Raw genomic sequence first — 16,312 nt, forward strand, 5'->3', positions numbered from 1 at the left:
CAGAGCTTTAACCCTTAAAATAACGGAACCGGAGCCGTTTTTAAATTTAACCCCTATACAGTACCAGCTATATGCTTTGCTGAGACCCAACCAAGCCCAGAGGGGAATACGATACCAAATTACGCCTTCTAGAAGCTTTTTTAGTGATTCTTAGATTCTCACACATGCATCTGCATGCCTTGCTCTCCAAAAACAACTGCGCAGTAATGGCGCGAAAATGAGGCTCAGTCTATAACTAGAAAGGCCCCCAGACTAAAAAGGTGTCCAACACAGTGCCTGCCATTTTTTAAACGTTCCCCAAGATTATAATGCCAATTATTAGCTAGAATCTGCATAATATTCCCCAATAAAGCAATCGTTTTAGCACATAAAAATGTCTACCAGTTTTTAAGCCCTTTTTTAAGCCCTTTATTCTTTTATGTTTGACTAAGAAAATGGCTTACCGGTCCCCATGAGGGGAAATGACAGCCTTCCAGCATTACATGGTCTTGTTAGAAATATGGCTAGTCATACCTTAAGCAGAAAAGTCTGCTAACTGTTTCCCCCAACTGAAGTTACTTCATCTCAACAGTCCTGTGTGGAAACAGCAATCGATTTTAGTTACTGTCTGCTAAAATCATCTTCCTCTTACAAACAGAAATCTTCATCCTTTTCTGTTTCAGAGTAAATAGTACATACCAGCACTATTTTAAAATAACAAACACTTGATAGAAGAATAAAAACTACATTTAAACACCAAAAAACTCTTAACCATCTCCGTGGAGATGTTGCCTGTGCAACGGCAAAGAGAATGACTGGGGTGGGCGGAGCCTAGGAGGGATCATGTGACCAGCTTTGCTGGGACTCTTTGCCATTTCCTGTTGGGGAAGAGAATATCCCACAAGTAAGGATGACGCCGTGGACCGGACACACCAATGTTGGAGAAAACTGTTTTGCATTTACCTATTCTTAGCAGTAAAACTAACTACAGCCCGAATGTGGCTGCAACAAGCTTTACCTTTCTGGGAACAGGTTGTTGATACCTTGTGATACATCAAGTCGATGGAATCTTATGTTTCCCACATACATGGATCTGAAGACCTCCAAATTTTAATATGGGGACACAGTCCCATCTAAGACCTTTCTATATCTTCACAACATAATGCACTATGTTATAATACAAATATATCTTATAACAATATAAACTGTACCCAATATCCTAATATATCCCCATGTCTGCCTCCATCCCCCTACCCTTCCCCCCCCCCTTTTTTTCTCCTCCTCTGCTCTTCTTCTCCTACTTCTCCATTCTTTGCTTCCCCTTTTCTCTTCTCTTTACTCAGCGTGGACTCGATTGCTGATCACTATTCTTAGAGAGGCAAACACTGGCTAGCTATCCGTGCTAGTGAGAATAGTTTCTTTATCATTTAGGTGATTGTTTGCAAACTATATGTCCAACTTGTTGTTTAACAGTTATCTGGTACTTTTTGAATTACATTGTCATTATTGTTATTACCTGTATGTATTGTCTAACATGTGAGAATAAGCAAAACGAAGAAACAACAAAAGAAAAGGCTCATTCTCCTTATGGTTGGCCACTGATATTTTATCTGGTCTAATGGAAGGGTTCTAGTTTAATATGGACGCTGGACTGTAGTTACTAAAATACCCTTTGCCAGATGTATCTATTTTGTTAAAAGTGTCTTATTGACAATATTGTACTATATGTATATGCCATTCATGTATATGTTTTCTTTTTCAATTGCCTTAATAAAAATTAAATAAAAAAAAAATGTGTGTATATATACATAATAACACATAAATATATATATATATATATATATATATATATATATATATATATATATATATATATATATGTATAAAAACATATACATATACAGTATATTTAAAATTGCTGCCCATCACTGCACGACTTACCACCTTTGCTGCGCTAGTTCTCATGCCATGTCTCACTCTATTGAGCGCAGAGCTTCCTTTGCTGGCCACTTAAAATTCCCTGGCAGTGTCTTGGATGCTTTGAGTGATATAAGTGTTGTGTTGTTTTCGAGACACTTTACCTACATTTGCTCTTTCCCAACATGGAGGATCAGTCACCTGCATACTATTCCCTCATTCCTGCTACTGAAAGGGACTGTTTACCGCAGGACATAGACAAAGTTTTTTCCACGGACAGAACAGTGATGACTTTGAATACTTTATTTATGGAAATGGAAATGATCCTTATTAAAGAACAGAAATTACAGTGGGACTTATGGACCCTTGAGAGGTATTTTTCTCAACAGATGATACCAAGAGGACTGAGAATCCAAAAATTTCCGACTTTTGAAACAAGTGACAAGTCCTTTATAGATGAATGGAATCAAGCACTGACTGAATGTTCTCTTAAGTTAATGATGCTATTGATAGGCTATAAGGCACACCTATTAAAATTGTTAAGATTAGATATAGTTGAAGTTCAGAATGAGCTTAACAAGAGGTGTTATGATACTAACGTCTGTGGTTATGACCAGCAATTACAAAAAGTAATAGCAGATACTAAACAAGTCATGGAGCATAAACATTCCAAATTTGTAAGAGATAATGCTGATTATCAATCCAATACTGTCTATGTCTGGAATAAACAGAAGAGATTTATGGCTTGTAAACAACAGAATAGACAGCGTAGTAATAGCCGCAATAGGAGGAATAGGAGGGGGAGGAATAGTGGCAGTAAACAGGTTACTTTTAGTGACAGTGAGGCTGAATCAGGGGAGGATTGACAGACGAATGAGGGTGAAGCTGTGCAGCATAATTATTTAGCACAGCCTACATGTATTCTTAAATACTCAACCAATGTTCCCCTAACACAGACTTATAGACACCCTGACACAACATATAATAGTCAGTACAACATGCCACCTGGTTTTCAGGTTTACTTTCCACCAGTAGTTTAACCAAAGTCCTATCATATAGGCCATGAACACCAAGTAACACATGTGTATGATTCCAACTCTTATTTACCTCCGCAAGGGCCACATCCTATCTTAGGACCCAGTGTGAGTATTAACAGGACAGCACAAGAGGCACAGGCTATAGAACAATTTTTTTCCCTCCCCCAGCAAGGCCCAGGGAGGGGGAGAGGGGAAATCAGAGGTACAGAGACCAGATATCCAAAAAGAACCAATCGGTCTCAACAAAAACATTATCCTTCGAAGTAATAAATCTATCTGATAGTGCTCTCATGGATATTGAAACTAAAGTTCTCAGCTATGGATTGGGTTTTGCGCCAACAAGTGACTTTAACTTGTTTAATACCATCATTGATATTAATAGGTTAATACGGAATCTAACCTTGCGCAAACACTAACATAGCAGAGAACAAACTGATGATGTTTTGAGTACTGAATCCACACCGGTAGTGGAATTAATGTGTTTTGCAGACCAATGTGATTTGATCAACTTAAAGAGTCTTTTGAGTGAGGGCACATTATCCCCTACAGTTAGAGAGAATGAATTGATCAAATTGAGGAGACCATCTACGTTTTACCCTATACAGTCTAGGGGCAACATACTGGAAACATTTTATAATAGGGTGGAAACTGATCTTATTGAGCTAAGTAAATCTAATACAAAGAGAGAGTATAATTTATCCAGAAAGGAAAGGGAGGCCCTCAATAGTCTCAATAATAACCAGACTATTGTGATCAAAGCAGCGGACAAGGGCAGGTCCGTTGTGGTGCAAAACAAAATTGACTATATTGGGGAGGCCCATAGGCAACTTTTTGATCAAGACAGTAACACGAAATTGAGTCATAACCCAGTATGGTTATTCCAGAAACAACTCAAAAGTCTTCTTGATGAAGGTTTAGAAAATGGTTTTCTGGACAATTAAACTTATGAATATCTTTTGGTAAAACACCCAGTTACCCCCATCTTTCACCATCTTCCGAAGGTCCACAAATCTTTAGAAGAGGTGAAAGGTCGGCCCATAGTGAGTGGTATTGGCTCATTGTCCAAGAATGTGTCCCAGTGGCTAGATGCCATTCTGCAGCCTCTAGTCCAGAAATTGCCTAGTTATCTTAAGGATACGACTCATGTTTTAAAATTACTAGAGGAAGTAACATGGAGGCCTGAATATATTTGGGCTACAATTGATGTAGTATCCTTATACTCCACGATTCCGCACACTGAGGGGATCAAGGCCATCTGTTACTTTCTCAATGAACACACTAACCTCACAGTACATTTCCAAGACTTTGTGATATAGGTAACAGAGTTTCTATTAACTCACAATTATTTTGAGTTTGAGGAGGACTACTTTTTGCAGAGTTGTGGGACAGCCATGGGGGCCAAATTTGCCCCTTCATATGCAAATCTCTACCTAGGTTGGTGGGAGCTGTCCCACATTTATGCACACTGTAATCCCTTTATTGATAATATTATCATCTATCAGTGCTAAATAGATGATTTGCTCTTGGTCTGGAAGGGAGGACCAGAGAGGGTCCGCCAATTTGTGGATTGGATTAATTTCAACGATCTCAATTTGGTATTTACCTTTGAGACAGATGCCACTTAAATTAGCTACCTAGACATCACAATAAGGGGCCTGGAGATGGGAAAAGTTGAAACCTTAGGCTACAAAAAGCCAATATCGGGCAACACCGTACTGCATGGTAGGAGTTGCCATTCTCCCCACGTTCCTTACGCGATAGCCAATGGTCAGCTAATCAGATTAAAGAGAAATTGTTCTAATGAATCATCTTTTAGGGATCAATCTGAGGCACTCGTAGATTGTCTAAGGCAACGAGGCTACACAAATTCTGACATCAGAAAAGCCCAAACAGAAGTGGACAAGATAGAGAGGAAGTCGCTCCTTACTAATAAGATTCACAGTTCAGCCCCTTATACGGGAGCTATGTTTGTGACCAACTACAGTGCCCAGTATAAACAGATCTGTGGCATTGTTCACAAACATTTTGGCCTTTTACGAGCAGATGATAAATTGGTCAATGCAGTAGAAGGGGGCCTCAGATGCTCCTATAGGAGAGCTAGCACTAGAAAACATAGTATCTCCATCACAACTAAGAAACAATGAGGGAGAAATGAGCTCATGGCTTGCCCACAGAGGCATGTATAAATGTGGTCATAAGATATGCAAGCCCTGTGACTATGTGGAAATTACCTCTACTTTTTCATACTCTGTTAACAACAATACATATGACATTAAACGGTGCTTAAGCTGTTCATCTTCAAATGTGATCTATATGATCCAGTGTACCCAATGCAGGGTACAGTACATAGGACTCACTACAAGAGATATTAGATCTCGCATTCGGGAACACTTCAGTTCTATTACCGTAGCCAAAGCCACCACACCTATAGTGACACATTTCTCATTGATACATCACAAAGATTTGTCCACTTTCAGATGGAAGGCTATAGAACAGGTTCTGACCCCCAAAAGAGGGGGAGACAGGGAGAAACTTCTCTACAAAAAAGAGATGTATTGGATTTTCCATCTGGAGACTAGGTACCCTGGGGGCCTCAACTCCCAATATGATTTAATTAATTACTGGGAATAAAGACTAGCCTTGCCATGGAGTGGTCAATTTACTCTTGTTATGTTACCATTTTTCTGCACTAATACGAGCATGTGTCATTTACATACCCCTTTAAGAGTATTGCCAGATACACCTTAGCACTAAGGAAGTGGAGTTGAGCTCTTTAGGTTTCATCCTGTTTATCTTATGCACTCAATACAGCGTCTTAGCTCAGGAATAAGGGTATGCTCCTTCAGGGAGCTTTATCTATGTGCTTTATGTGACACGTAATTATCTATGTCTATGTTTCAACTTAGTTTATCTTTTGTTATTTACATAAATACACGGTTACTATAGGCATCAGGCGTTTGGCAACCTGCATTGTGTATTGTATGTAACTTCCTATTATTATTATTATTATTTATCTCTGTCTTTTTTTAGTTACTATTATGGATAACATAGAGTGTGTATATTTTTCCTAGAAACAGTCCTAGCAGGTCATTCATTCAATCAGTATGCAGTCAAGACTAGGTATAAGCACACATGTGCACCTTATTGTTGAATTAAGTCTTTCAGCACCACCTTTGTTTTTAGACCAATCACAGCACTATTAATCCTTTAAATACACAGCTGTGAGTGTATTTTTTAAAGCTATGAGTAAGGCTACGACCGAAATGCGTAAGCTAGTTTTCTAGGTGCTATTTATTTTACTAGACTTCCATGTTGTAGTTCTAATGCTTTTAAATTACGGACAATAAAGCATTGGATTTTATTCACTACTTTTTGCTCTTGATTCTTCACCCTTGCACTGGTATTATGAGTGGATCACAAATATCGAGCTTGGCAAAGCGCAATTTTGTACTCCACTCGAAATCTGGCCCTAAATAAGGATATTCACTGGGAATTTAGATACTGCTAAAAATATTAAACTAACTAATAGTTTCTCAACCTGTGGTACATGTAAACCTTGTGGTACCTAGCGCATTGGCAAGGGGTACTCAGTGGCTTACCCTTTCATTATTTTTTGCCCAGATGCAGTTAATTTATATACTATGGGGCATATTTATCAAGTTCCGTACGGAGCTTGATGTCCCGTGTTTCCAGCGAACCTAAAAAACGGTGCTCCATAACCTGTCCGCCTGCTCTGAGGTGGCGGACAGAAATCAACCCCATCTAATACGATTGCGTTGATTGACACCCCCTGCTAGTGGCCGATTGGCAGGGGCGGCATTGCACCAGCAGTTCAAAAGACTTGCTGGTGCAATGATAAATGCCGAGAGCGTATGCTGTCGGCATTTATCAATGTGCAGTGGACATGATCCGCTATATCGGATCATGTCCACTCGCACAATCATAAATGTGCCCCTTAGTGTGTATGACAGTAATCAGTGTTCTACCTCTAAGCACACCTTATAGGTCACACGGCTAGATTATGAGTCTTGTGTTAGGCTTAAAAAGCAGCGTTGGCCGGTCCCAACGCTGCTTTTAAAAGCCCGCTGGTATTACGAGTCTTGAAGGTACAAGCTCACCGCTCACTTTTTTGGCCAGACTCGGAAATACCGCAAATCCACTTACGTCAATTGCGTATCTTCTTTTTTCAATGGGACTTGCATAGCGCTGGTATTATGAGTCTGCCAAAAAGTGAGCGGTAGACCCTCTCCTGTCAAGCCTGGTACCGCATTTTAAAGTCAGTAGTTAAGAGTTTTACACTACAACACTGTTGCATAAAACTCTTAACTAAAGTGCTAAAAAGTACACTAACACCCATGAACTACCTATTAACCCCTAAACCGAGGCCCCTCCACATTGCAAACACTTTTAAAAAAAAAATAACCCCTAATCTGCCGAACCGGACATTGCCACCACTCTAATAAATATATTAACCCCTAAACCGCCGCACACCCGCCTCGCAAACACTAGTTAAATTTTATTAACCTCTAATCTGCCGTCCCTAACATCGCCGCCACCTACCTACATTTATTAACCCCTAATCTGCCACCCCAACGTCGCCGCCACTATATTAAAGTTATTAACCCCTAAATCTAAGTCTAACCCTAACCCCTCCTAACTTAAATATAGTTTAAATAAATATAAATAGAATAACTATCATTAACTCAAATATTCCTATTTAAAACAAAATGCTTACCTATAAAATAAACCCTAAGATAGCTACAATATAACTAATAGTTACATTGTAGCTAGCTTAGGGTTTATTTTTATTTTACAGGCAAGTTTGTATTTATTTTAACTAGGTAGAATAGTTACTAAATAGTTATTCACTATTTAATAACTACCTAGCTAAAATAAAGACAAAAGTATCTGTAAAATAAAACCTAATCTAAGATACAATTAAACCTAACACTACCACTATAATTAAATTAATTCCCTAAATTAAATTAAATGATCTAAAGTACAAAAACCCCCCACTAAATTACAGAAAATAATTAAAAAAATGACATGATTTTTAAACAAATTACACCTAATCTAATCCCCCTAACAAAATTAAAAAGTCTCCCCAAAATAAAAATGCCCTACCCTACACTAAATTACAAATAGCCCTTAAAAGGGCCTTTTGCGGGGCATTGCCCCAAAGTAATCAGCTCTTTTACCTGTAAAAAAAATTACAAATCCCCCCCAACATTAAAACCCATCACCACACAACCAACCCTACTCTAAAACCCACCCAATCCCTTAAAAAACCTAACACTAACCCCCTGAAGATCGACCTACCGGGAGATGTCTTCATCCAACCGGGCAGAAGTGGTCCTCCAGATGGGCAGAAGTCTTCATCCCAGCTGGGCAGAAGTGGTCCTCCAGACGGGCAGAAGTCTTCATCCAGACGGCATCTTCTATCTTCATCCATCCGGCGCTGAATGAGTCCATCTTCAAGACATCCGACGCGGAGCATCCTCTTATTCCGACGGCTACGACTGAATGAAGGTTCCTTTAAATGATGTCATCCAAGATGGCGTCCCTTCAATTCCGATTGGCTGATAGAATTCTATCAGCCAATCGGATTTAAGGTAGAAAAAATCCTATTGGCTGATGCAATCAGCCAATAGAATTGAGCTTGCATTCTATTGGCTGATTGGAACAGCCAATAGAATGCCAGCTCAATCCTATTGGTTGATCCAATCAGCCAATAGGATTTTTTCTACCTTAATTCCGATTGGCTGATAGAATTCTATCAGTCAATCAGAATTGAAGGGACGCCATCTTGGATGACATCATTTAAAGGTACCTTCATTCAGTCGTATCCATTGGAAGAAGAGGATGCTCCGTGTCGGATGTCTTGAAGATGGACCCACTCTGCGCCGGATGGATGAAGATAGAAGATGCCATCTGGATGAAGACTTCTGCCCGGCTTGGATGAAGACTTCTCCCAGTAGGTCGATCTTCAGGGGGTTAGTGTTAGGTTTTTTAAGGGGGTATTGGGTGGGTTTTAGAGTAGGGTTGGTTGTGTGTGTGGTGGGTTTTAATGTTGGGGGGATATGTAATTTTTTTTACAGGTAAAATAGCTGATTACTTTGGGCAATGTCCCACAAAAGGCCCTTTTAAGGGCTATTTGTAATTTAGTGTAGGGTAGGGCTTTTTTATTTTGGGGGGCTTTTTTATTTTGTTAGAGGGATTAGATTAGATGTAATTAGTTTAAAAATCTTGTAATTTTTTATTATTTTCTGTAATTTAGTGTTTGTTTGTTTTTTGTACTTTAGATAATTTAATTTAATTTAGGGAATTAATTTAATTATAGTGGTAGTGTTAGGTGTAATTGTTAGGTTTTATTTTACAGGTACTTTTGTCTTTATTTTAGCTAGGTAGTTTTTAATAGTTAATAACTATTTAATAACTATTCTACCTAGTTAAAATAAATACAAACTTGCCTGTAAAATAAAAATAAACCCTAAGCTAGCTACAATTAGTTATATTGTAGCTATTTTAGGGTTTATTTTATAGGTAAGTATTTAGTTTCAAATAGGAATAATTTAGTTAATGATAGTTATTTTTATTTAGATTTATTTAAATTTTATTTAAGTTAGAGGGTGTTAGGGTAAGACTTAGGTTTAGGGGTTAATATGTTTATAATAGTGGAGGCGACGTTGGGGGTGGCAGATTAGGGGTTAAGAAGTGTTGGTAGGTTGCAGCGACATTGGGGGCGGCAGATTAGGGGTTAATAAATATAATGTAGGTATCGGCGATGTTGGGGGCAGCAGATTAGGGGTTCATTAGTATAATGTAGGTGGCGGCGGTGTCCGGAGCGGCAGATTAGGGGTTAATAATATAAAGTAGGTGTCAGCGATGTCGGGGTGGCAGATTAGGGGTTAATAAATGTAAGATTAGGGGTGTTTAGACTCGGGGGTCATGTTATGGTGTTAGGTGTAGACATAAATGTATTTTCCCCATAGGAATCAATGGGGCTGCGTTAGGAGCTAAACGCTGCTTTTTTGCTGTGTTTTTTTCAGCCGGCTCTCCCTTATTAATTCCTATGGGGAAATCATGCATGAGCATGTTCAGCCAGCTCACCGCTAACGTAAGCAGCACTGGTATTGAGGTGAGATGTGGAGCAAAATTTTGCTCTACGATCACTTTTTTGCGGTTAACGCCGGGTCTGTAAAAACCCGTAATACCAGCGCTGTTTGTAAGAGAGCGGTGAGCATAAACTGCTCGTTAGCACCGCACAGCCTCAAACGCAAAAATCTAGCCGATAGTATTTCCCATGCCTGGACTAGTCAGCTTCTCACTCACTGTGACTGACTCACCTGGACTTGTTTAGAGGAATCTTTGAAATCGTTCCATTATGAACATTTGAGGACTGGAGTTGAAAGACACTGATATAACTTTTTTCTGAGGGAAATTGCCAGGTGAAGTGTAATGTGAAAAGTGCCACAGAGACATATTCCAGATACAAGGCCACAGTGAAATATCCCAAGGAAAACATACCAGGTAAAATGTACTAAATTCTAGTATACTACAATGAAATGATCCTGATAAGCTATGTATGTGATTAAGTTAGATGCAGATATGTGGCAACATTTATATTACTTCATTTATAAGGGGGGGGGTTTCTAACGTTAATGATAATATATTAAAGAACTATATACAGTATGTGTTGCATGTGTGTTTTAAATAAAATGACTGAAAACAGAAAAATATATTCAGATTCTAATTTGTCAGTGATATGCACAGTTTCCTTCTTTTTTTTTTTTAAACTAAAAAAAAGAGACATAAAACACAAAATGTTATTTTATTACTCAGATAGAGCAAACATTTTAAACAATTTTCCAATATACTTCTATAATCAAATTTGCTTAATTCATTTTGTATCCTTTTGATAAAGGAGCAGCAATGTACTACTTGGAGCTAGCTGAAAATATCTGGTAAGCCAATAACAAGAGGCATATATGTGCAGCCACCAATCAGCAACTAGCTCCCAGTAATGCATTGCTGCTACTGAGCCTACTTAGGTATGCTTTTTAACGAATGATACCATAAGAAAAAAGCATGTTAGAAAGTATTTTAAAGTTACATGATCTATCTGAATCATGAAAGAAAACTTTGGGTTTTATGTCCCTTTAATAATATTTATGTGACACAGTTTGGGGTACTTAGGGCACACATTTGTGCCTGTAGGAGTAATTGCTACAAAAGGTTTAAAACACTGAACAGTTACACTGTGGCCTATGTATCAAAGGTCTGGTGGACCGGATCCGACAGTGCGGATCAGGTCCGCAAGACCTCACTGAATGCGGAGAGCAATACGCACAAGAGCTGCTGGTGCAACGCCACCCCTGCAGACTCGCGACCATTTGGCCACCAGCAGGGGGGTGTCAATCAACCCGATCGTACTCAATCAGGTTAAACTCCAGCGATTCCTGTCTGCCTCATCAGAGCAGGTGGACAGGGTTATGGAGCAGCGGTCTTTAGTCTGAAGACTCGCCAGAAACAGGGGCCCACAAGCTCCATATGGAGCTTGATAAATGGGCCTCACTGTGTCATCTAAAGGACTATAATTACATCCCTTCTTCAGATTCTTATTTAATTAAATACTTTATGGTCAAAAGTCTTTAGCCTTAAATCCGTTCAGTATACATAATTGGAACATCACAGAATATAACATTCAATTTAAGAAAAAGCATTCGAAATAGAGAAATGTAATATTTGGGTGTTAATTAACCTAGATTTATGTTATGAGAATCAACTTTTACTATTTTGAAATAGTTTTTCTTAAAACCATTGGTGTACATTAGATAGAAAATTAAACAATTTGTTTAAAATAATAAATTTCACATTGCTCTGCATTCGTTCACAATAGGGATGCCCAGAATGAACAGTGGAAAAAAACACCTTACTCACACGCAAACCCAATCACAATTTCTCAAGTATGCTAACCCGACATGAAAATATGGATATTTAACATTCCAATGTTCTTCACATAGCAGAATATGTTCTATTTATTCATAAATACATATTATATATAAATATATATATATAAAAATAAAAAAAGAGAAGCACTCAACCTGGGAACGAACAATAGCATAATAGCTTGTTCTATGGCTAGTTACCACCCAAGAAGCAGCCTCTTTTTGCTCAACATGTGCCTTTCACAGAGAAGAACTTTCATGAAGCATATCAGTTTGATCCTGACTTCACAGTACAGTCCAGCCCCGAAATACCAGACAATCCCTCTCTAAACAAAAGAAACAGCAAAACCCCAGACGTACGTTTCAGCCTATTGTGGGCCTTGTCAGTGAGGTTCAGCCATATCCCTCTAGGCACACTGAGCAACGGGTTCACATCTGGATTCCCACATCACACTTGGAGAGACTTCGTCAAATGTCATAATTTGCATAAATAAATAGAGAGAAGCGCTCAACCTGGGAACGAACAATAGCATAATAGCTTGTTCTATGGCTAGGTACCAACCAAGAAGTAGCCTCTTTTTTCTAAACATGTGCCTTTCACAAAGAAGAACTTTCCTGAAGCATATCAGTCTGATCCTGACTTCACAGTACAGTCTAGCCCTGAAATACCAGGCAATCCCTCTCTGAACAAGAGAAACAGCAAAACCCCAGACATACATTTTGGCCTATTGTGGGCTTCGTCAGTGAGGTGCAGCCATATCCCTCTAGGCACACTGAGCAACAGGTCCACGTCTGGATTCCCGCATCACATTTAGGAAGACTTCCCTAAGTGTCATAATTTGCATAAATAAAAAGAGAGAAGCACTCAACCTGGGAACGAACAATAGCATAAAAGCTTGTTCTATGGCTAGTTACCGCCTCTTTTTGCTCAACATGTGCCTTTCACAAAGAACTTTCCTGAAGCATATCAGTCTGATCCTGACTTCACAGTACAGTTCAGCCCTGAAATACCAGGCAATCCCTCTCTGAACAAGAGAAACAGAAAAACCCCAGAAGAGACGAGGCCCATAATAGACCGAAAACGTACGTCTGGGGATTTGCTGTTTCTCTCGTTCAGAGAGGGATTGCCTGGTATTTCGGGGCTGTACTGTACTGTAAAGTCAGGATCAGACTGATATGCTTCAGGAAAGTTCTTCTCTGTGAAAGGCACATGTTAAACAAAAAGAGGCTGCTTCTTGGGTGGTAACTAGCCATAGAACTAGCTATTATGCTACTGTTCGTACCCAGGTTGAGCGCTTCTCTATAGATATATGAAAATCTATTTAAAAATACATAGAATATTTTCTGCTATGTGCAGAGCATTGGAATATTAAATATTTGCAGCAAATACACAGTATAACACTTAATTAAATATGAATATTGCATAAATATGCTTATTATGTTTTCATCTACTTTGACTTCAAAGGGCTCCAATGCACATATATATATATATATATATATATATATATATATATATATATATATATATATATATATTTATTTATGTGATTATATGTCTATAAATACATAAAAGCACATATGAATACATAACTATATATATATATATATATATATATATATTCACACACATTATAGACATGTATAAGTATGCATCTCTACATTAAAGCCCTTTGCCTGCCTTTTCCCCTGACATCTGAGACCTCAAATATTTGAGCCCTTATACATTTTTTATGCAATTTAAAAAAAAAAATGTTTTCTCAGATAGTGTTATTATGAGTGTAACTGTACTGTTAAATGTATTTTTTATGTGTTTTGTACAACTTTTTTGTTTTGCGTAACAGTTAACCAGAGCTTTGAGCTCACTGTAATAATTCTAGTGTTAATTGCGATTGCGCTCAAGCAATCACATTTACTTTAACCCCTTAACGATCAGCATCGTACCCTGGGCTTCTCTCTGCTGCAATCTTGCTAAAAATAGCGAGATCGCACTATTTCTGCATGCCCCATCAGCGGGGCACTGCAGAAACAGATTTGCAGAGTTACCAATGCAGAGAGGGCCACACTGTGGCCCTCTCTGCATCAGACAGTGGTGGTGCCAATCGTTGGTGGTTGGGAGCCATAGCAGAGAGGCGATAAACCTGATATCGCTCTTGCAAAACAGTACCACTCGTAATATGGCCCATAGTCTTTCATAAAATTCCAAGGAACTTTAACAGAGATTCAAGATTTGGCCCAAGAATAAGTTCACCCATGATCCTATGGAGGGGTAACTGGCATGCAAAAATATGACATGAAAATTTGTTTGAAAAGACAAAGCAGGAGGAAAGCAAAAAATAACATAAAATAAATGTCATATCATAAACCATCTAAAGGTTCTTAAATAGGTCAGTTAAAAGGACCCAGTTTAAATAAAGACTATTGAAAATGTAGTCTTTTATGGCAGTCAATTTTCTAAATTAAAAACAAAATGTGGGTACCTGTTGCCACATAGCTACATTTTAAGGCTGGAAGGTGGTACTAGTAACATAGTAACATAGTAGATAAGGTTAAAAAAAATGAAGTCCATCGGGTTCAACCTATACAAATCTAAAATACTTACAAAAAAACTCCAGTTAAGCTTAAGTAACCCCACTAAAAGGTGACCCATTTAATACTAGCAATCATATCCATGAATTTAGTTTATATACAGAAATGTATCCAGCCTATTTTTAAATGTATCTAGGGTATTGGCATTCACTACCTCCTTTGGTAATGAGTTCCACAATTTTATTGCTCTTACAGAGAAAAAAACGTTTCCGTTGCAGGAGATTAAATCTCCTTTCCTCCAACCTTAAATTGTGACCTCTTGTCCGAAACAATTTTATTGGACTAAACAGAGCTTCTGCCATCTTTGTATATGGGCCTTGAATATATTTATATAAAGTAATCATGTCACCTCTCAAGCGCCTTTTTTCTAAAGAAAACAGACCCAGTTTGGCTAGCCTCTCCTCTTAGCTTAAATTTTCCAATCCCCTTATTAGCTTTGTGGCCCTTCTCTGAACTTTTTCTAGTTCTGCAATATCTTTTTTTGTGCTCAGTCCCCAGAACTGTACTCCATACTCAAAGTGAGGTCTTACCAGGGCTTTATATAGTGACAGAATTATGCTTTCCTCCCTTGAATCAATGCCTCTTTTAATACATGCTAGTATCTTATTAGCCTTTGAAGCCGCTGCCCTGCATTGTGCACCCATCTTTACTTGTTATCTGTTACTACTCCCAAATCCCTTTCCTCCTCTCTTTGGCTAAGTCTTGTCCCATTTAAAAAATACGTTGCCTGCTTAATTTTACTTCCAAAATGTATAACCTTGCATTTTCCCATTTTAAATCTCATTTTCCATTTACTTGCCCATACTTCTAATTTTTGCAGATCCCTTTGTAATGAAAATTCATCCTGCTCTGTCCTAATGACCTTACTTAACTTAGTATCATCTGCAAAAATAGAGATGTCGCTATTTAATCCTTGCTCCAAGTCATTTATAAAAATATTAAAAAGAGCAGGGCCTAGTACTGATCCCTGGGGACTCCACTGATTACCTTTGTCCAATCTGAGTATGATCCATTTACTACTACTCGTTGCTCCCAATCTTTTATCCAGTTATTTATCCATGTGCTAACATTTTCAGCTATTCCCAGTCCCTTAATTTTGTGCATTAATCTCTCATGTGGCACTGTATCAAATGCCATTGCAAAATCTAAGTATATCACATCAACTGAGCCCCCTTTATCTATATTTTTACTTACTTCCTCGTAGAATCTAATTAGATTAGTTTGACATGATCTATTTCTCCTAAAATCATGCTGATTACAACTCATAATCTTGTTTACATGAATATGCTCATCAATATAATCCTTTATAATCCCATCAAATATCTTCCCTACTATTGATGTCAGACTAACTGGTCTATAGCTTCCTGGATCATCCCTACTTCCCTTTTTGATGAGTGGCACCACATCAGCTTTACGCCAATCCTGGGGTACCATGCCTGAGGATAATGAGTCTAGAAAAATTAAGAGTACAGATTTGTCTATAACAGTACTAACTTCCCTTAACACCCATGGGTGTATTCAATCTGTGCCTGGAGTGTTATTTACCTTAATATTATCCAGTTTTTTCCTGATATCCTCTAAACAAAACCTAGTTAATGGTATGGACTGGCATGTTCTATTCTGTTCCAAAGTATCATCCAATGGTTCCTCTCTTGTGTATACTGAAGAAAAAAACTGGTTTAGTACCTCAGCCTTCTCCCTGTCATTATTTATCATGCTACCCTCCATGCATTTTAATGTACCTATATTGTACTTCTTAGATTTTTTGTTATTTATGTACTTAAAGAACCTTTTAGGGTTAGACTTCTAAATAATTTTTCATTTTCAATTTTAGCTAATTTGATT

The sequence above is a fragment of the Bombina bombina genome, chromosome 5, assembly GCF_027579735.1.
Source record: "Bombina bombina isolate aBomBom1 chromosome 5, aBomBom1.pri, whole genome shotgun sequence".
NCBI classification, from domain to species: domain Eukaryota; kingdom Metazoa; phylum Chordata; class Amphibia; order Anura; family Bombinatoridae; genus Bombina; species Bombina bombina.